The 21,635-nt window shown below is 49.1% G+C and overlaps 1 protein-coding gene across 1 annotated transcript in view; it reads left to right on the plus strand.

Annotated features, from left to right (window-relative positions):
- The first annotated feature begins 19,612 nt into the window (after nt 1–19,612).
- Nucleotides 19,613–21,635, plus strand: part of Vdac1 (voltage dependent anion channel 1) — a 29,788-nt gene continuing 27,765 nt past the window's right edge. Inside the window, exon 1 of the mRNA XM_040748608.1 lies at nt 19,613–19,871. The gene's annotated coding sequence lies outside the window, so the exon portion shown is untranslated. The remainder of the gene's footprint in view (nt 19,872–21,635) is intronic.

The following is a 21,635-nucleotide window of genomic DNA, read 5'->3' on the forward strand; positions in this document are numbered from 1 at the left end:
CAGAGCAGTCTAGAAAACACTCCTGGGTGGACATCTCACATAAAACCCTAAGTGGGCTGGGAGCGGTGGAGTACACCTGTAATCCCAGCACTGGGGAGATAGAGGCAGGAGGACCAGAGTTCAAAGCCAGTTGCAGCTACACAGTGAGTTTGAGGTCAGCCTGGAATAAATGAGACTCTGTCTCATAGGAAGTCAAATAGGGACAGTGAGATGGTTCGGCAGGTAAAGGGGCGTGTCTCACAAGCCTGGCAACTGGAGTTCGATCCCCTGATGCTAAATAAGGTGGGAGGAGAAAACTGACTCTGGAAAGTCCTCTGCCTTCCACATGAGTGCTCCCTGCCCACCACACAGAGTAGTAATAAAATTCTTAAAAAGCTAAACAAACAAACCACCTCCAGTGGCCAGAGGCTACTGCTGCTCTCTTACTCTGAGGACTCCCACCTCTCTCTTACCATTTGGACACAGGAAGAAGGGATCCCTTCTCTTTGGTCATCTTCTAGCACCACCTGGTGGCTATGTCTTCAAATAGCAACCAAGCTTCCAATAGACTTGGCCAGAGGAAGCTAAGACAAATGCAGATAATCACAGCCAATGCAAAATGTTCTTTTGTCAGTGAAGGCCGGTGTTGGTAGCACTCCCTAGATGGCATCAACACGAGCCAGGATTGCAGAGACGCTAAGATATGCATCTGTTGGCTTTCTGTTTCTCTGTGAACCAGCAAAGAGGGGTGAGTGGGCTGGAGGGGAGACACCCCAGGAACCTTCCAAAGAGCTTTACTTCCCCGGTGTGCAGTCTCCTAAGGACTAAGAGGCCTGCAAGTGAGCGGAAACTGACCACCAGAATGGAGTATGGGGCAGGTAACCCACTGAGCCCATGACTGACCCTCACATTGGTGTGTGCAGTGTTTCACTGAGTCCACATTTTGTGTCTTTATTTTAAGCCTAATGTACTTTGAGCTAGTGTGTGTGTGTGTATGAGAGAGAGGGGGGATTCTTATTTTGTAGCCCAGGCTAGCCTGGTCTTCTCCTCAGTCTTTTGGATGTTGAGATAATTATCAGTCTTCCTCTCCCCACACCCTCCACCCCCCAAGACAGGGTTTCTTTTCTTTTCTTTTCTTTTTTTTTTCTTGCTTTTTCATGACAGGGTTTCTCTGTATTGTTTTGGAGGCTGTCCTGGAACTCATTCTGTAGACCAGGCTGGCCTCACACTCACAGAGATCCACCTGCCTCTGCCTCCCGAGTGCTGGGATTAGAGGTGTGTGCCATCATGCCCGGCTCTACATTTGTTTCTTTTTGCTGCTCTGAATTGCCACAAATTTAGTGACTCAGAAACATCGGTTTGAGTCAGGAGTGTTGGTACAAACATACATGAAGCAAAAGGACCACCAAGGCCCTTCCGGTCTACATATTGAGTACAGCTACAGAATGAGACTCTGTCTCAACAGAACCACACAACATTTACAGAGCTGGCAGCTAGACCTGAAATGGCTCCCCTGGGTGGGAGCTAAGGTATTGTCAGGCAAGCTTCCTCCCTGGTTCATGGGGATACCCATGTTTGTCTTCTCCAACCTGGGAGCTGTATTTCCTGCCTTGCAGTCTCCTCCTCCATCTCCAAAGCCAACAGGTGGCATCTTCTCTTCTCACAGGGACTTCTTCTGAGTAGACTCTCCCATCTCCCTGAGTGAGGGCATAGTTGCATATACTTGACAGCATCCCATAAAATAACCAGATAAAGAATTCCTATTGCTGTCAGGCGGCAGTGGTGCACGCCTTTAGTCCTAGCACTCAGGAGGCAGAGGCAGGTGATTTCTGAGTTCAAGGCCAGCCTGGTCTACAGAGTGAGTTCCAGGACAGCCAGGGCTACATAGAGAAACCCTGTCTCAGAAGAAAAAAAAAAGAATCCTATTGCCTCCAGGTGGTATATCACATGTAGCACATCAGTCCTGTATCCATGGTGATGCTGGTGCAAACACACCCACTGCACTGCTAGTAATGTAAAAATAGAACAAATAGGGGCTGGAGAGCTGGCTTAACAGTTAGGAGTGCTTGGTGCTCTTGTAGGGAATCAGAGTTTGGCTGCCAGCACCCACATCTCCTGCCCACACCCGTCACCTTTGTCAAAGTCTGTCCCTTCTGTGTCATTCTGTCTTAGCTTTTCAGCTGTCTCCACTGTCACACTTTTCACTTGCAATGATATTGTCTCTCCCTGTAGCCTGATCTCCTGGAAGGCAGGCAAGGACTTTTGCAGGGCTGGGGCCTCCAGGGTTCGGTGCACAGAGGCCCCACGGTGCCTCCTGCTCTTTGTTCCTTGATTCCTCATGGAGGTCGCTCTGAGGAAAAGACATGGGGGAGCTGAGGACACCGGAGACTGTGGAAGGAAGGGCCTTCCCTGTCACGTCACAGTCCATTGCTCTTCAGAGTCTCATTAATGGATGTCTTTCAATCTCATCACTGTTGCTATTATGGGATTGCTTTGGAGCCTGTCCTGTAATTCAGTCTGTAGACCAGGCTGGCCTTGAACTCAGAGATCCACCTACCTCTGCCTCCCAAATGCTGGGATTAAAGGCGTGTGCAGCATAGACAATTGTCATGGAATCTGTGTAGCAGCTTCGCTGTCCGTGGCCCCAATGACTCCAGTATTTTAGTTACTTTTCTTGGTGCTATGAAATAGCACAAGGAAGGTAAGGTTTTTTTTTTAAAGATTTATTTGTTATGTGCACGTGTTCTGCCTGCGTGTTTGTCTGCACACCGGAAGAGAGCACCAGATCTCATTATAGACAGCTGTGAGCCACCATGTGATGGCGGGACCTCTGGAAGAGTAGCCAGTGCTTTTAACCTCTGAGCCATCTCTCCAACCCGGAAGGTAAGGTTTATTCTGGCTAATGACTTGAGGGTGGTGGGGGGAAGCCTTGGTGGCAGGGTGAGAGGAGGCTGCTCACATTGCATCTGCAGGTAGGAAATGGAAAGGAATGCTGGGAATGAGTGATGAGCTGGCTTCCCACCCCCCACTTTTTTATTCAGCCTTGGATCCCAGCTGTGGGATGGTACCACCCACATCCGGGCCTTCCCTCCTCCACCGATCTTCCATGCAACCCGCCCTCACAGACACACTCGGCTGATTCCAAACCCAGGCAAGTTGACAGTGAGATTAACTATGACATCCTCCTACTCCCAACCTGTGAGCATCAAAAGTACCTTTAGAGGTTGCAGGATACTTCCCAAAAGCAAGGACTGAATTTCCTTTGGGACCGGCTCAGGGGACCATCAGGACTCACTAGGATTAAGACCTTTGCGTGAGCCGGGCGTTGGTGGCGCACGACTTTAATCCCAGCACTCGGGAGGCAGAGGCAGGCGGATCTCTGTGAGTTCGAGGCCAGCCTGGTCTACAAAGTGAGTTCCAGGACAGCCTCCAAAGCTACAGAGAAACCCTGTCTCGAAAAACCAAAAAAAAAAAAAAAAAAAAAAAAAAAGACCTTTGCGTGAAGATGAGCTGCAGCTGTGAATCATTTTCTCCCCAGCCTTGACTGGTGCGTATTCCCTACAGGGAAATAAGAGAATTTACTTTCCAAAGGACTGCATAGGCTTTCAAGCGAGCAACCTGTGGGGCTGCTGCCACCTGTTGGTAAGTGGGTGGAAGTGCATTCTTGGATGACCATGGATTGTTGCCAGGTGGACCAGCTGGTAAGAGATTCTCTGTAAGACTCAGCTCGAGAGCCCCAACCGAGGCAGGGCAGAATATATATATATGCACACTCACACGCACATAAAGACGAGTCAGCAGAAACAGGGTATTTTCATTATGCTGCTCAAACATAATCTCCTTTTTTCCTGTGGTCACACACTATGTCCCTCCTTCCTTAGAATCACTGACTGTAAACTTTGCTCTGTGTGCTTGTATCAGGGAAGGGACCCCAAATGTTGGCCACGGTAGAAATCAGGAGGATGGCACAGCCATCCCCGCCGTCCTCCCTGGAACCTTCCAGCTCACTGTAGCTGATACTTCAGCTAGAAACAGCTTCAGCCGTGAAGCCCACGACCTCTGCTTCACCGAGCCCACCCAACCCACTGCGGCCCTCATCTCATTTTAAACCAGAGGCGTCCCCGCGACTGTACTTTCTTCTCCCATGATGCAGTGTGCACAGGGCAGCATTCAGCTGGGTGTTTGGCTAGGCCTGGAATCTTCTGTGGGGCTGCTATAGATTCCATGCCTTATAGCATCCCTGTTTGGGGGGAAATGGGGTGAGGAGGCTGCTGGGGTCCTTTCTACAGCTTCTTTTTAGTTTTTTTTTTTCTCGAAACAGGGTCTAATTGTATAACACCCAGTGGGCTAGAATTTGCTATGTAGACCAGGATAGCCTCAGACTCACCGACCCACCTCTTCAGCCTCCCAAGTTCTGGGGTTCAGATGGGTGCCACTGTGCCCAGCCAGCCCCTACTTTTGCTTGTTTGTTTTAGATAAAGTCTCACATAGTCCATGCCTCAACCTTTCTATGCCATCAAAAGATGACCTTGTCCTCCTGATCATCCTTCCTGTTCTCCGGAGAGCTTGGGTCACAGGCACATGGCACCATGACCAGTCTTTACATGTTATTTGTATGGCATCTTTTTTTTTTTTTTTTTTGGTTTTTACGAGACAGGGTTTCTCTGTATTGTTTTAGAGGCTATCGGTCCAGCCCGTCCAGCCCGGCCTCGAACTCACAGAGATCCACCTGCCTCTGCCTCCCGAGTGCTGGGATTAAAGGCGTGCGCCACCACCGCCCGGCTGTATGGCATCTTGAGGGAAGTCCATCTAATCCTTTGACTATGAGGTCCATAAGTGGCAACAGTGTCTGCTTCTCCCACACTGACTCAGTTCTTAGTGCTGGGAGAGCAAGACTTATATTGAAAACTGGGTGAATAGGGGCTGGAGAGGTGGCTCAGTGGTTAAGAGCACTGGCTGCTCTTCCAGAGGTCCTAAGTTCAATTCCCAGGACCCACCATGAGATCTGGTGCCCTCTTCTGGCCTGCAGATCATATGCAGGCATTATAGTGAAATAAAAAAGAACCCTCTGAAAGGGAGGGACAAAGCAGGAGCTGAGAGGCCAAAGGGCACCCAGGCACAGGTGTACTTCCTCCTAACATGTGGGTCCCAGACCCTCAAGAAGATACAGGGCTGTGATGGTTTGAATGATAATGACTTTCATATCGTGTGTGTGTGTGTGTGTGTGTGTGTGTGTGTGTGTGTGTGTGTGTGTGTATGTGTGTATAGGTTTCTCTGTGTTTGAGACAAGGTTTCTCTGTGTAGCCCTGACTGTCCTGGAACTCACTCTGTAGATCAGGCTTATAGCTAGAATTTTCTTTCTTTGGGGCTGCCAACCAGTTCCCAAGTAAAGACACAGAGACTTTTTAGTTTTTCCAGACAGGATTTCTCTGTTTTTTGGAGGCTGTCCTGGAACTCGATTTGTAGACCAGGCTGGCCCCAAACTCACAGGCCTGCCTCTGCCTCCTGAGTGCTGGGATTAAAGGCTTGTGCCACCAACGCCTGGCGAGACTTATTATTATGAATACTCAGCCTTAGCTTAGGCTTGTGCCATTGGTTCTTTTGACTTAATTTAACTGTTTATCTTCATCTACACTTTGCCTCAGGGCTTTTTACCTTTCCTTCATTCTATATGTCTTACTTTCCTGCTTCCTATATGTCTGGCTGGCCCCTGGTGTCTCCTTGGTGACTCTTTTTCTTTCTTTCTTTCTTCTCCTAGCCTAAATTCCTCCTCCTACTTAACTCTCCCTGCCTATTCCTCTTCCCTTGCTACTGGCCGTTCAGCTTTCTATTAGACCAGTCAGATGCCTTGGGTAGGCAAGGTAAAATAGCAACACATCTTTACATAGTTAAATAAATGCAACACATCTTTTCATAGTTAAACAAATATTCTGGATCAAGGCTGGCTTCAAACTCAGAGATCTGTATGCCTCTCCCTCCTGAGTGCTGGGATTAAAGGTATGTGCCATTACTGCCTGACTTTGGCTCATATATTTGAATGTGTGGTGCCTAGTTGATGAGCTAGCTTTTCAGGGGACAAGTAGGCCTAGGTGGAGGAGGTGTGACACTGATTTGGGCTTTGAGGTTTCAAAAGCCCATGGCCAGGCCCAGTCTCTCTCTCTCTCTCTCTCTCTCTCTCTCTCTCTCTCTCTCTCTCTCTCTCTCTCTCTCTCCCATGTGCTTATGGATCAGGGTGTAAGCCCTCAGCTACTCCTCTGGTGACATGCCTGCCTGCTGCCATGCTCCCTGCTATGATGGTCATGGATTCAACCTCTGAAACTGTAAGCAAACCTGTTATATAAGATGCCTTGGTGACGGTATCTCTTCACAGCAATAGAAAAGTAACTAACACAAGGGTTTTAGTTCATTGTTTGTCCTTTCCAAGACTTAGGTTGAAACCTAACCACTAAGGTGACTTCAGAGGCCATTAAGTTACTCCGACCTCATGAGATGATTAATGCTAGTGTAGCAGGAGCTACATTCTCTAGCTCACTCAGCCTTTACCCCTCCATCATGTGATGTCCCCACTATGGGAAGATACATGGAGAAGCCCCTGCTAGGTGCTGGTATCACACTTGCCAACTTCTACAGCTGTGAGCCATCTGTTTCTCTTTATTGTAACTTACCCAGGTGGTTACAACCTTTCTAGTGAATTGAAAGACACGTGTAAATAAAAACATTCTGGGGGCAGCAAAGATGACTCAGCAGTTAAGATTGATCACTGCTCTTGCAGAGGCCCCAAGTTCAGTTCCCAGCACTTACTCTAGTCAGCTCATAACCATGGGTGACTCGAGTTCCAAGGAAGCTGATGCCCTCTTCTGGCCATGGCAGGTACCTGCACTCATGTACACATACATGTAGACACACAAATACACACAGGTTTTAAAATTCAAAACAACAAAAATTCAGAAATACATTCTGGGTCAGTGAGAAGTCTCAGAGGGTAAAACCTCCTGCTTCTAAACCCCATACCCTGAGTTCAGTCCCTGGGACCTACATGATGGAAGGAGAAAACACAGCCAACTTCAGCACACACACACACACACACACACACAACATTTACAAATATTTATTTATTTTTATTTTATAGGTGTGAATATTTTGCCTGCATATACATAAATGTGCACACCTAGTACAGAAAGAGAGTACCACATCCCCTGGAGTAAATGGTTGTGAGCAACCATGTGGTTGTTGGGAACAGAACCTGGGTCTTCTGCAAGAATAACAAGTACTTTTAATTGCTGAGCCATCTATATAAGCCCCTTTTTTTTTTACAGTGGGTTTTTTTTTGTTTTGTTTTTTTGTTTTTTTTTACGAGACAGGGTTTCTCTGTATTGTTTTGGAGGCTGTCGGTCCAGCCTGGCCTTGAACTCACAGAGATCCGCCTGCCTCTGCCTCCTGAGTGCTGGGATTAAAGGCATGCGCCACCACCACCCGGCTTACAGTGGGTTTTTTGTTGTTGTTTGAGTCAATATCTCTATTATGTAGACTAGGCTGGCCTTGAACTCACAGAAATCCACCTGCCCCTGCCTGTCTCCCAAGTGATGGAATTCAAGGTATGCACCGCCACTCCTGGCCTATTTGTGTGTGTGTGTGTGTGTGTGTGTGTGTGTGTTGAAGTTCTCAGAATGGTAGTGCATGCCCATAATCACATTTGAGAGGCCAAGGCCGGACGATCTCTAGTTCAAAGCCATCCTAGAATACAGAGGAATTTTTAGTTTCAAAGAAAATAAAGGACAAAACAGTTCTGGATTTTTTTTAAAAACAGGCTAAGCTTGGTGGTGCACACTTGTATTCCTAGCACTTCAGGATTGGAGTCAAAAGGATTGCCACAAATTAGAGGTCAACTTGAGCTACACAATGCAGGTCTCAAAAGGTTAAACCACCAGAGAACACAGAGAACGTGGTGTTGAGGAACAGCGGCCACACTCTCTACATCGGCCACATTCTCAACATCGGCTCCACCCTCAACAGGGGCCGCGTTCTGAACAGCAACCAGGGTCTGAACAGCAGCCACACTCTGGATGTCTTTCCTTTTCCCTCGCTGAGGGCACGCTTTTCTCTGGCCCTGCTGTTCTTGGATGCCTTAACGTGCTTGGGGAGGCTGTGAGTGACAGCAACACTCCACAAGTAAAGGTGGAGACCCCGAGAAGCTCCGCCTTCAGCTCCCCCAACCTTCCTTCCAGGACTCCCGGGTGCGCAACCTTTTGAGAATCTACTTCTCTCCGTTTCTCCCCTCCAAGTTGGGACTTCCGGGTATAGCGGCAATCTCCTTTAACCCCAGCACCCTGGAGGCAGAAGCAGATGGATGTCTGTGAGTTCAAAGCCGTCCTATGAGTTCTAAGCCAGCCAGGGTTACATAATGAGACCCTAACTCAAAAAAGCCAAAACAAAACAAAATATCATCACCAACAAAACACAAAATTGAAATCGGGACTTTTTTTTGAGACTGAGTTCCCAGGCTGGCTTGGGACTCATGCAGTGGCTGAGAATAACCTTGGGTCCCTAATTCTCCTGCCTATACCTCCCAAGTGCTAGGATTATAGGCATGTGCTCGGTTTGTCTTTAAGATAGCATCTCATTCTGCAGCCCAGGCTAGCCTGGAACCCAGGCTGTTTTAAAATTCTCTGCAGTCTTCCTTCCTGAGCCTCTGACAGCTGGGATCACATTGGGAATTTCTTCAACTGACTTTTCCTCCAGGTTACTGCCTTAGTTACTTTCTATTGCTGTGAAGAGACATTAAGACAAAGGCAACTCTTATACAAGAAAGCATTTAATTTGTGAACTGTTTGTACTTCCAGAGGGTTAGTCCATGATCATGGTGTGAAGCTGACAGGGATGGCCCTGGAGCAGTAGCTGAGAGCTTTATGTCCTGATCTGCAGGCAGTAAGCAGAGACACTGGCCCACCCCCAGTGACACACCTCCTCTAACAAAGCCACACCTCCTAATCCTTCCTAAACAGTTCCACCAAGCATTTAAACATATGAGCCTATGGGAGCCATTCTCATTTGCACTACCACAGGAACTTTGTATCCCTAAGGGCCTTTGTAGTTTTATTTTCATAGAAGGTTTTGGGTAACAAGCAATCTTCTATGTTTCCCTGTCCCTGTACAGGCTGGTCAGGGGGTCCAGTCTCCTCCAACCAGGCAGGATCACATGGCACTCACCCCAAGACTCAGTTCTCTCTCTCTCCCTCCCTCCCTCCCTCCCTCCCTCCCTCCCTCTTCCTCTTCACTGGCAGATAGAATTGTAAAGTTTGTGTTTGGGATTTTGTGTGTGGAGGGAAGGGGAGGTGTACTTGATGGAGGCGGCTTTGGCATAGTGACCAGGAAAGCTTCAGAGAGAAGCTGGTGGCCCTGAGGGAGGAGCAGAGGTCTGATCTGCTTATGTAAGAGACACAGACCAACTTGTTTTGTGACCACAGGTGGCAGAGCTGCTAAGTATAGACTTAAACCTGAAACTTTTGATCCTGGAAAGGCATCCAAGGCTGGTGCTTCTGGCAAGAAGGCTGTGTCCCGGGCTCCACAGTGTGTGCCCTGCACCCAGGAAATGGTGGCTTTAGAGAGAGACTAACCTATTGGTTTGGGAGAGGAAGTTATGGCATGCCACAGCAAGTCCTGAAGGTCAGTCCCCTACCTCCTTCCTCCGGAGTACCCAGAGGCCAACAAACTTGGCTGCTGACTTGTTATCTGTCTACTTGTCATTGCCAAGATCAGAAAGAAATTCCTGTCCCTGGAGGGACAGAGGGTGAGGCATTGTAGGAGGGGCCACTGGGCAACAATGAACCCCTCTGCCATAGATACCTGAGGGAGTCTAGGCTTTGCTGCAGCATAGTGCCTGGCCTGACATCTCAGTCAGTGTGTGTGTGTGTGTGTGTGTGTGTGTGTGTGTGTATGTGTGTGTGTATGTATGTGTGTATGTGTGTGTGTGTGTGCATGAGAGAGAGAGAGAGAGAGAGATTCTTGGAAGTATGGCAGCAGGGGCTGCCATATTGGAGGTAGTACAGACACTGCTGTCAAATAGGGGACAGTCTATCAGGTCTCACCCATACCCCCTCCATGCTGACACCAACTGCAAATCTAGAGATCTCCGAGGGCACCTTCACATTTAAGAACTCATTGGAATCTCTGCCACCCTCACAGTCACAGGTAAAACCAACCGGGGGAAGTGAAGGGTGGGCAAGGCCAGGAGGATCCCCAAGGAGCTGTCTGCTGTTTTCTGCAGATGGAGCCCCAGCTGGTGTCCCCAATCTCACCAGGTGCCAACTCACACAGAGAATCGTCCCCTGCCTTGCTACATAGTGTGTACCGGGGTTCCCCACTTGCTGCCTGTCAACACCAGTTCTACAGACCTCCCAGGTCCCAGATGCTTATGCTTGGGTCAAAACCCATAACCACATTGCTGATTTATCCTGTATGACCAGCTGTCTCCCTAAATGAAAATCCTCCTCTTGAACAGCACTTTCTGGAAGCTGGGGGCAAAGGCCAGACCTCCCTCTGGACAGGGTTGAGTTCTTCACTTGTATGTAGATAAGTTCAATCCCCAGCCTGCATTAGGCTGCAGAGTCCATTGTTCCAGAAGGACTGAAACCCCCAAGGGCACAGCCTTCCCTGGAGAATGCAGAACATACCTGCTTTCATGCCAAAGGTCACCCACCCTTCATCCAGACTGGTGGTGTGTTGAACACCAGCCATATGACAGAGCTCTGAAAAAAGGACAAGGTGGACAAATCAAAGCCAACCCTGACCCCTGGGTGGCATTCATTCCAGGAAGGAAGTTAGCATAACTGTGATTAGGTATTTAGTTCCACAAAGTGTGGGGATCACAGACCCTGGCCAGAAACCCACTCCTCGAAGGCAGCTGCGAGACAATGTTTACTGAAAACAATTCAGTGCCATAAATTCCTGATAAGGGCTTGATAAGGGCTCAGTCACTGAAACACCCTGACTTTGATCTTCCTGATGGCTAGCTACTCCCTGCTGTTCCCGATTCTGGTGCCAGAGATTTAACCACCAGCCAGGAGGAAGGAGAGGTCTGTGAGAGGTGTGTGAGAGGTCTGTTGGAGATTTGTGCGTGTATGGATGGCAGAAGCTTTTTTTGAAGGGAAGCGTTTTTCTTGGGAAGTTCTCTTAAGCCAATTTGGGGAGCATAAAGTTTTCTTAACGCAACCAACCGGTCTCTGTGTCATCAATCCTCGCCACATTCTCGGATACAGGCTGTGCAGCAGGCCCAGCAATTGGAGGTCCTGCCGAGATCGTGAAAGCGAGGTAAGTAGTCGGGTTCGTCTCTTTTTCTGGCCAGGGACAGATTGGGGAAAATAGGAAAAGAAAGGATGGGAAATAGTCCCTGGAAGTTTAAATTACAGTATCACGTAAAAAAGTTACTTAAGAACAGGGGACTACAAGCCGGGCGTTGGTGGCGCACGCCTTTAATCCCAGCACTCGGGAGGCAGAGGTAGGCGGATCTCTGTGAGTTCGAGGCCAGCCTGGTCTACAGAGTGAGTTCCAGGACAGCCTCCAAAGCTACAGAGAAACCCTGTCTCGAAAAAAAAAAAAAAAAAAAAAGAACAGGGGACTACAACCATGGAAGGCTTTTAAAAATGGATTGAACGAGCGAGTCCATGGTTCAATACTGGGGGAGGCTTAAATGTCCCAGATTGGGAGGCGTGGCAACAAAGAAAGCAAAGAGATGGGCTAAGAAAGAAGAAAAACACAGAAGAATCTACCTTTGGTTAGAAGTGGAGGAAGAGACCACTGGGCCAAGGGTGTAGCTCAGTTGGTAGCGTGCGTGGCATCTAGCATGCAGGAAGCCCTGGGTTCAGCCACAGCACTGCACAAACCAAGTGTAGTAAGTAGCTCATGTCTATAGCCCCAGCACTAGGAGTGGAGGCAGGAGGGTCAGGAGTTCAAGGTCATCCTTGGCTACTTAATGGTGAGTTTGAGGTCAGCCTGGGCTACAAAACACCATGACTCAAAAAACCAAAACAGTCATGTAGTGGCAAACACATTTGATCCTAGCACTTGAAAAGCAGAGGTGGACAGATCTCTTCAAGTTCAAGGCCAGTCTGGTCTACTTAGTGAGTTCTAGGACAGCCAGAGCTGCCTAAAAATAATAACAATAACAGCAACAACAACAAAAAAACCCACAGACATGAAGTTGTGCCTGCTAGCAGAGGCCACGGTAACAGGGGACTTATTCAGGTCCCCAAAGACTTGGGTAGCTAAGTCAAGTGTAGAGGCAGGTCCAGCTATGGAATCTTAGCCAATGATCACACACACACACACACACACACACACACACACACACACACACACACACACACACACACACACACACACGCCCTGACCAGAGCATGCTGAGTAAAGAAGGAACTCTGGTCTTCTTCCCAGTTCAGTGGTGTCACCAGCTCAAAGGTCTCTGGTAGGAATGCAGTCTCCATCAATTCTACTTTCCACACTCAAACCTAAATCTGAGAACCTCACAGCTACCAGCATAGGCAGATGGAGGCCTGGGTTTGCTACCCGGTAGCAGAAATGACATCACTTACTCCAAATCACACAAATCACAATCATTTTCAAGCAGCAAATGCAGCAAGAGCCTCTGCCTTTATTAAGAAAAAAAAAACATAATTTTTTCACTTGTTGCTTTGTGTGTGTGTGTGTGTGTGTGTGTGCGCGCGCGCGCGCGCGCGAGCGTGTGCATATGAGTGCAGTGCCTGCTGAGGTCAGAAGACTGGGACTGAAGTCACAGGGACATGGGACATGGGTGTTGGGAGCCAGGTCCTGTAGAAGAGCAGCTTTCTCCCCATTCTCTGTCCTCCTTTTGAGACAGGGTCTCACTTTGTAGCACAGGCTGGCCTCAGACTTATTGCAATCTTACCTCTGTTCTTTGTCTCACAAATGCTGGGATCACAGCATGTGCCACCATGCAGGCCATCTCTGTCTCACTGTCCCAATCTAGTTGAGGATAGCCCTGAATTCCTCAGTAGGCTACCTGCTCGCCAGGTCTGGTGTTATATGTTCTGGGGATGGAATCCAGGGCATCGTGCTTGCTAGGTAAGCACTGTGGCAACCTAGCAAACTCAAGGCCAGCCTGGGATACGAAGTGTGTTCAAAATGAGCCTTGGCAGCTTAGCAAGGCCTTGTTTCAAAATATAAAAACTGTGGGACTGGTGAGATGGCTTAGCGGCTGACGGTAAATCTGAGCCGGCTGATCCGAGTTAAATCTCCTGGACCATGGTGGAGGGAGAGAACGGAAACCTACAAGGTGTTCTCAGACCCCCACACGTGTGCTGTGGCAAGTGTGCATCCCCCATAAAATAAATAACGATGAGGATTGGCTATGTAGCCCAGGCTGGCCCCCAACTCCTGTTCTCTGCCTCAACCTCCCAGGTTGCTGGGATTCCAGCTGTGTGCCACCACACCCGACCCTCTAAGGATCTTTGTGAGCATATTGGACCCATCAGATGGCCCAGGATAGCACCTCTATGTTCCCATCCTTACCATGATGTGAGAGCAATAGTGGGTTCCGGGGTCTCAGGGAAGGGACGATAGGGGTTGGAGTGAATGGTAGGAAGTCTTAGTTAGTCATCTACAATCTAGTAATGTACCCGCTGCGGTGTCTATGCTAACAGTCCTGGGATGGCTGCTAGCATGTTTATGGGGTTTAGAAACACCTCCGCATGTCTGTGAGGGAGTTTCTAGAGGGGGCAATGGAGGAAGGAAGACCTACCCTAACAATGGGTCGCTTCACCTCATGGGCTCTGGCCTGGAGCTGAGGCCCCAGCATTCCTCAGCATTCCTCTCTCCCTGCTTTTGTACTGTGGCTACTGTGTGTCCCCCTGCCTCGTGTGTCTGCTGCCGTGCCCTTCCTGTTATGACGGAATGCGTTCTCAAACAATGGAATGCATTCTCAAACCCAGAGCCTAGAGAAACCTGTCCTCCCTGGAGTTGCTGCTTGAAATACTGTGTCTCAGTAAGAAAAGTCACAGCCGGGCGTTGGTGGCACATGCCTTTAATCCCAGCACTTGGGAGGCAGAGGCAGGCGGATCTCTGTGAGTTCGGGGCTAGCCTGGTCTACAAAGTGAGCTCCAGGACAGCCTCCAAAGCCACAGAGAAACCCTGTCAAAAAGAAAAGTCACTAACACAAGTGGTGAATTTTAAGTTTAAACTAGCAAAACTGGTTTTGCTTTCCTGAGACAGGGTCTTGCTATGCAGCTCCAGGCTGGTCCTGAACAGAAAATCCTGCTGCAGCTTCCCTCATGTCCGCATTCACTGTCACTTATATGACTAATAATAGGTAGATGATAATTAAAAAGTTCTTAAAAGCAGGCTGGAGATGAAGGGTCTCAGGAGTTAAGAGTGCTTGTTGCTCTTGTAGAGGACCCTGATTCACCTCCCAACACTCACAGGGAGGTGCATAAGCATCCTTAGCTCTAATTTCAGGGGATCTGGCGCCCTCTTCTGCCCTCCATGGGCAATACACACTGTGCACAGACATATATGCAAGCAAAACACGCATACACACAAAATTAAATCTTTTTTTAAAAGGCAGAAAACAGCTGGGCATTGGTGGCGCACGCCTTTAATCCCAGCACTTGGGAGGCAGAGGCAGGCGGATCTCTGTGAGCTCGAGGCCAACCTGGTCTACCGAGCGAGTTCCAGGACAGCCTCCAAAACAATATAGAGAAACCCTGTCTTGAAAAAACCCAAAAATAAAAAAATAAAAGGCAGAAAACTGGGCAGTGTTGGTGCATGCCATTAATTAAGAGGCAGAGGCAGGCAAATGTCCATGAGCTTGAGGCCAGCCTGGTCTACAGAGGGAGTTCCAGGACACACAGAAACCCTGTCTTGAAAAACCAAAACCAAACAAACAAACAAAATAAGCAAAACAAAAGGCAGTAGAGATGGGTGAGTGGGTAGAGACATTTGCTGTGTAAACCTGACAATCTGCATTTACTCTGTGTGCAGAAGAGAACTGACTACACAGTGCTCCTCTCTTACCGTGCGCACTCTTCATGTCTCCTGCTCCTCCTAATAGTAAATAAGCAAATAGCGCTTTTTCAAAATATTTCTTTAGCTTTTACTTACATTTGTTTACATTTATCTATATGGATATTTTGCCCGCATGTATGATGATATCCTATATTTGTGCAGTGCGCACAGTGGAGGGTATTGGATCCTTTAGGACTGGAGTTACAGTTGACTATGAGCTGTCATGTGGGTGCTGGGAATTGAACCCAGGTCCTTTGGAAGAGCAGTCAGTGCTCTTAACTGATGAACCATCTCTCCAGTCTTTTCTCTCTCTCTCTCTCTCTCTCTCTCTCTCTCTCTCTCTCTCTCTCTCTCTGTCTTTTTGTTTTGTTTTGTTTTTCAAGACAGGGTTTCTCTGTATTGTTTTGGAGGCTGTCCTGGAACTAGCTCTGTAGACCAGGCTGGCCTCGAACTCACAGAGATCCGCCTGCCTCTGCCTCCAGAGTGCTGGGATTAAAGGCATGTGCCACTAACGCCCGGCTTCTCTCTGTCTTTTTTAAAGATTTATTTATCTATTATTATAGTGTTCTGCCTATAGGCCACAAGATCTCATTACAGATGGTTGTGATGTGCTTCAGGAAATTAAAAAAATTGTATTATTTATATATGTAAATGTGCGTTGTGAATGTGTCACATGTGTGCAGGTACCTGCAGAGGCCAGAAGAGGGCACCAGATCCACTGTAGCTGGAGTTAAAAGTAGCTCCTGATATGGGTGCTGGGAACTGAACTCAGACGTTCTGGAAGAGCAGGAAGTGCTCTTAACTACTGAGTCATCTCCAGCCCTAGGAAAATAGGTTTTAAAAAAAGATCCTTAGCTAGGCATGGTGGTGCATGCCTTTAATCCCAAGACTCAGGAGGCAGAGGCAGGAGGATTTCTGTGTGTTGAGGCCAGCTTGGTTTATGTAGTGAGCTCCAGGTAGCCAGGAATACATAGAGAGACCCTGTTTCATAAAACCAAAACCAAACAAACAAATAAATGAAACAAAAATATCCTTCCTGGTTGGTGGAGATGTATCTTAGGGGTTAAGAGCCCTAATTATTCTTGCAAAGGACCTGGGTTCAATCCTTAGCACCCACTTCGTAGTTCGTAATTCTTAGCATCCACATGGTGTTTACAACCATCTAGAGCTCCAGGGGATCTGACACCACCTTCTGATCTCCAGGGGCACCAGGCATGCATGCGGCACATAGACATATATACAGACAACGTACATAAAGTAAAATAAATGAATCATTAAAAAAAAGCATTTTTTTGCTGGATATGGTGGTACATACCTGTGATCCCAACAGTTAGGAGGCTGAGGCAGAAGGATCACCATGAGTTAGAGGTCAGGTTCAGCTACATAGCAAGATTCTGACTTAAGGAATATACTGACAGCTGGGCAGTGGTGGCACACACCTTTGATCCCAGCACTTGGGAGGCAGAGGAAGGAAGATCTCTGTGAGTTCAAAACCAGTCTGGTCTACAGATCGAGTTCCAGGACAGACTCTAAAGCTACATAGAGAAAAACCTGTCTAGAAAAAAATGAATAAATAAAAGGGGGGTGGTGGTGGCTGGAGAGATGGCTCAGGGGTTAAGAGCACTAGCTGCTCTTCCAAAGGACATGGGTTCAATTCCCAGCACCCACGTAACAGCTCACAACTATCTGTAACTCCAGTTCCAGGTTATCTGACACCTTCATACAGACATACATGCAAGCAAAACACCAAAGTACAGGCAGGCAGATCTCTGTGAGTTCGAGATCAGCCTTGTCTACAGAGTGAGTTCCAGGACAGCCTCCAAACAATACAGAGAAATGGGCTGGAGAGATGGCTCAGGGGTTAAGAGCACTGACTGCCCTTTCAGAGGTCCTGAGTTCAATTCCCAGCAACCACACGGTGGCTCACAACCATCTATAATGAGATTTGGTGCCCTCTTATGGCTTGCAAGCATACATATAGGTAGAATACAATACATACATATATATATACATATATATATAAAATAAATAATCTTTTTTTTTTTTTTGGTTTTTCGAGACAGGGTTTCTCTGTGGCTTTGGAGGCTGTCCCGGAACTCACTTTGTAGACCAGGCTGGCCTCGAACTCACAGAGATCCGCCTGCCTCTGCCTCCCGAGTGCTGGGATTAGAGGCGTGCGCCACCAACGCCCGGCTTATATAAAATAAATAATCTTAAAAAAAAGTTCAGCACTAGTCTGAATTTCAGGAAACTGTTAAAAAACATACAGAGAAACCCTGTCTTGAAAAGCCAATAAATAAATAAATAAATAAATACAATTTTAAAAAAGAAAGAAAAAGATGGAGAGTTGGCTCATCAGTTAAGAGTACTTGACTTTTTTCCAAGGTCCTGAGTTCAATTCCCTGCAACCACATGGTGGCTCACAATCATCTTTAATGAGATCTGGTCCCCTCTTCTGTACTATAGGCATACATGGAAGCAGAACACTATTCACATAATAAATAAGTACACACATAATAAATAAATCTTTAAAAAAGGAATATATTCACAGGGCCCCATAAATAGGATAGAATCTCTCACCATTGATTGTCTGGCTTGCCTGGCTAGCCATAACTTGTCTGTAGTCTGTAATGTGGTCACAATAATGTGGGTAGCATTATGATTGTTCCCATTAACAATTATGAGTGAGGATTTCCCCACAGGAAGTCTCTGAAACACTTCAGCAGGCTACAGATGATGGGGTTGGGACAGTGCCTATCAATTCCCAGGACCCACAGGGAAAAATGAAAGACCTGACCTCTGCAAGTTTCCTTTAACCTGTCCCTTACTCCCTAGCACCAGAAAGTAAAACAAAAAACCAGGAAGGTGTTGAAATACAAGGCTTGGGAAGTTCAGTTATCATGAGTCCCCTCCCAAGGTTATCTAGATAGTCAACAGTCTCTGGCGAGGAGACTGGTTGAACCGCCTGTAAGTTATGCACTGCTCCAGGGTTGTGTGCACCTTCTGGGAGTTGTGAGCTATGCTGGGCTGGTCTTTTCAGCTACCTTGTGTCATCTTGCAAATAACAACACCTTCATTAGTTTGCTAAGGGAGACTTTGAGAGGACCCATTTCGTAGATCATCAGTGCCATCTCTACAATGAATAGCTGTTTATGTCTCTCCAGGAAAGGTGACACAAACCACCGAGCCTTAGACAGGGGCTCCACCGCTGGGCCACATGCCCAGATACACGTGTCTCATCTTACACTAACACCAACACTCCCAAGTTGAGGTTCTGAGAAGCCAGACTTCCTGCCCACGGCTATACTGCGCAGAGTGGCCCAGAAGCTGTGATGGTGATTTCAAATCCTACCTAGGGCAGCTGGGGAGGCCACTAGAACTCTCCAGGCTGAGGGTCCTGAAAGGGATGCTGGGGTGGTACTTGGAGGGCTAGGAGGACCTTGGACATTGATTCTCTGCCCCACAACTGGGCATCAGGGCCCAGGGCCAAGTGTAAGACTCTTGGAGACTCTTGTCTCTCTGCTGGTGTCCCCAGATCTTGCAGCACTTCCTCGTGACTCAGCAGCTTTCACAGCCTGCTTTACTCTTGGTCTTTGTCCTCAGGTAAATCTGCAGACTTGGGAAGCTATATAAAAACTGTGGCTTTCTTTCTAATGCTAAGCAAGCTCTATACCGCTGAGCTATATATGTCTACCCACATCCCATCGTGAAGGGCTTTCCCTCGGTCTAAGTCAGATCACACAGACACACGCATGCACACACACACTCCTTTATCAGTTCCCTCCTTTCAGCCCACTGGAGCAGCATTTTAAACTCAGAGTGGACACCAGTGTCCCAGCTGCCTTATTCAGTCACAGCTGGTTATGGCTTCCTCCGCTGGACCCCAAATGCCTGGATTCTCCTAGGACATCTGTTAGTTGAAGGCAAAGGGTGTGAAGTCTTCATTCATCTGCCTGTTTTGATTTGATTGGCGTGGGATTCTGGGAGCCTCTCAGTAGGGAAGGAGACCAGGCTGGTGGAAAGTTACCATCCGCTCCACACTGCAGGAGAGCAGACATCCAGAACCCGCGTGACCTCTCCACACAGACTCTGCAGCGAGTCTCACAAAACGCACTTTGCCTTCTCTAGTTTCTGAATTGCTTGGGAAATGGCGGCTAGCGGCTTCGCCACGAGGGAAAGTTGCACGCAAATTGGCAGTGCAGAGCCGGCTGTCAGGGGAGTTTAATTCGCAATTCACTCGCTGACGCACGCGGGCGTGTCGCAGGCTCCGGAAACCTAGTATAGCGAGGTCGGAGCGCAGAAGAGAGGACGACAGTAGCCGCTCTGCCCTATGCAGCGCCACCTCCGGAGCCCAGTGTCTCCACGGGACCTCGGGTAACTCGAGGCCTCGAGGCTGCGCAGGAGCCACAGGGCTCTAACGCCCTTATAGCTGAGGTCCCCAGGCTCAATGTGCCGGAAGCTCCCCTCCCCCTCTTCCCAAATGCTTCCAGCAGCCTGGAGGCTCCAGCAGTGACCCGCGTGTCCCCGCGCACGCACACATCTCACGCACGTCAACCCCACGCTTCCCTAACGCCCTGGGCCGGGTGCACGCAGGCCTTTACGCGCGGTCCCACATGGTCACAGAGCCACTAAGGGCCAGTGCATTGCTCGCGGGGTGGGAAAAGGACCCCGGGACAGGTCAGGGCGCTGTCCGGGGTGGAGCCGGGGGCGGAGCTTCAGGGCCGGGCGCGCAGGTCTGGGGCGTGTTCGCGCCGCCGTGATCCGCGCCGCTCCTCCCTCGGCCCGCTCCCTGCGCTCCCAGCCTCCTCGCCGCAGCCCCCGCCGTAGCTGCCGCTGCTCCCGCCGTCACCGCCTCCGAGGTAGGCGCAGCAGAGAGGGCCCCGGCTATGCCTAAGTCCCTGGGGGCCTCGGGCAGCGCTCCTGGGGAGTCTCGAGGGAGGCGATCGAGGAAGGATCGGGCGAGGGCGCAGGGCCTAGGAACCTGGCCCCGGGAAGGGTGAACCAGGGAGGATCATCGCGGGCCTGGAGGCTCAACGGGCGGGTAGAGGAGGCCTGGAGGGTGGGCGCCGAGCTGATCTCGGGAGGAAGAGATCCGAGTCAGAGCATCCAGAACACCTGCAGTTGGGAGCGAGGGGAGGTCCGAACATGCGGGCGGAAGGGCAAGGGCAGCCGCGTGGAGGCCCGGCGGGCCGCGGGTGTAGGTGACCTTCCCCGGCGGCGCCCTTTGACTCTAGATCTCGTCGGCATGGATCTGGTAGAGACTCTCCCTCAGTCCAAGCCCTTCCTCGGCAGCCCCGAAGATCTGTGCAGACCCAGCTTCCTCCGCCGAGAGGACGAACTCCAGGCTTGGGCATGCCCTGGAGCCCCCGGCCCCTACACGCCCTTGTCGGCCCACGCCCGGAGTAGGTGGCGCTGGGTCCCTCCCGCGCATGCCAGTGCCTTTCCGGACGGAACGGGTTGTCCTGAGTGGACTTAGGCCTCAGGGACAAGCACCTGGGCCTGGGCTAGAGGCGAGACCCATAGGGAGCGATTTGCCTTGGCCTCTTTGGCCTTAGGGATGGATTCCTTGTTCTGTGTCTCCAAATGCGACTGAGCATTCGGGAAACTGTTTTCAGGGCCTGACATCTGATTGGAGGCCCACAACTCTTCATGGTTTGTCCAAGGTCACACTGGTAGGAAGATTTCAAACTTCGAATTTTTCATCTGCGAAGTAGAAGCAATTATATATATTTCATTGAGTTTGGAGGAAGAATAAAATGATACGATTAACACGGAGCCTTGGGTCACCCACAAGGACATCTTAGAAACTTCGACACTTACCTTAGGAGCTTTTGGGGAGGATTGAATTCACTCCCCCACCCCCGCAGACCTCTTGTTTCACACTGTGCCCCGAAAGGGACTCAACCATGCAGTCCTGCTATTTTAATGCCATTGTTACTATGTTAGTAACAAGCATTTGTGCACTACCAGGCATTGACTAATTGGAGGATAATTCATGAAACACTGCCAGTTTAGAGACTGACAGTCGTCAGGCTGGACCACTAAGTCTGACTGCAGACCCAACTGGATTGCAGGGAGGGTCTGGCCTTAGCCCAGCCTTGTGTCATCCAAAGCCCCCTCCCTTTGACCAGAGAGATGCGTGAAGGACTTCTTTACCCAGGCAGTGTCGTTGTCTTCAGGGTGTTGGGTGGAACCACTTGGCATACATTAGGTGGATAAGAAATGTCTGGTGATAAATTCATTTGTAAAAATGTCTACTTAGATGTATGTTTCTGTGCCTATGTGAATTTATGTGCATACATGCAGGTGTCCTCAGAGGCCAGAAGAGGGTATTTATTGGATCCCCTGAACTGGAGTTATTTAGGCAGTTGTGAACTACCCGAGGTGGGTCTGGGAGTCAAACCTGGGTCTTCTGCAAGAGCAGTAAGCACTCAACCTCTGAGCCATCGCGTCCCTCCAGCCCCAATAAATCCGTTTGTTTTTCATGCCACTCTTCACTACCCCAGCAACTGACACGTGGTAGGTGCACATTAACTTGTGGAGTCTTGAACACCCATTAGAAGACACGGGCATCTCACTTGTAGAAGCTATCCTGGCCTAGTAGAATCGCAAATGTTTAAAGG

The sequence above is a fragment of the Mesocricetus auratus genome, unplaced genomic scaffold (assembly GCF_017639785.1).
Source record: "Mesocricetus auratus isolate SY011 unplaced genomic scaffold, BCM_Maur_2.0 Super-Scaffold_100007, whole genome shotgun sequence".
In the NCBI taxonomy this organism is placed as follows: Eukaryota; Metazoa; Chordata; class Mammalia; order Rodentia; family Cricetidae; genus Mesocricetus; species Mesocricetus auratus.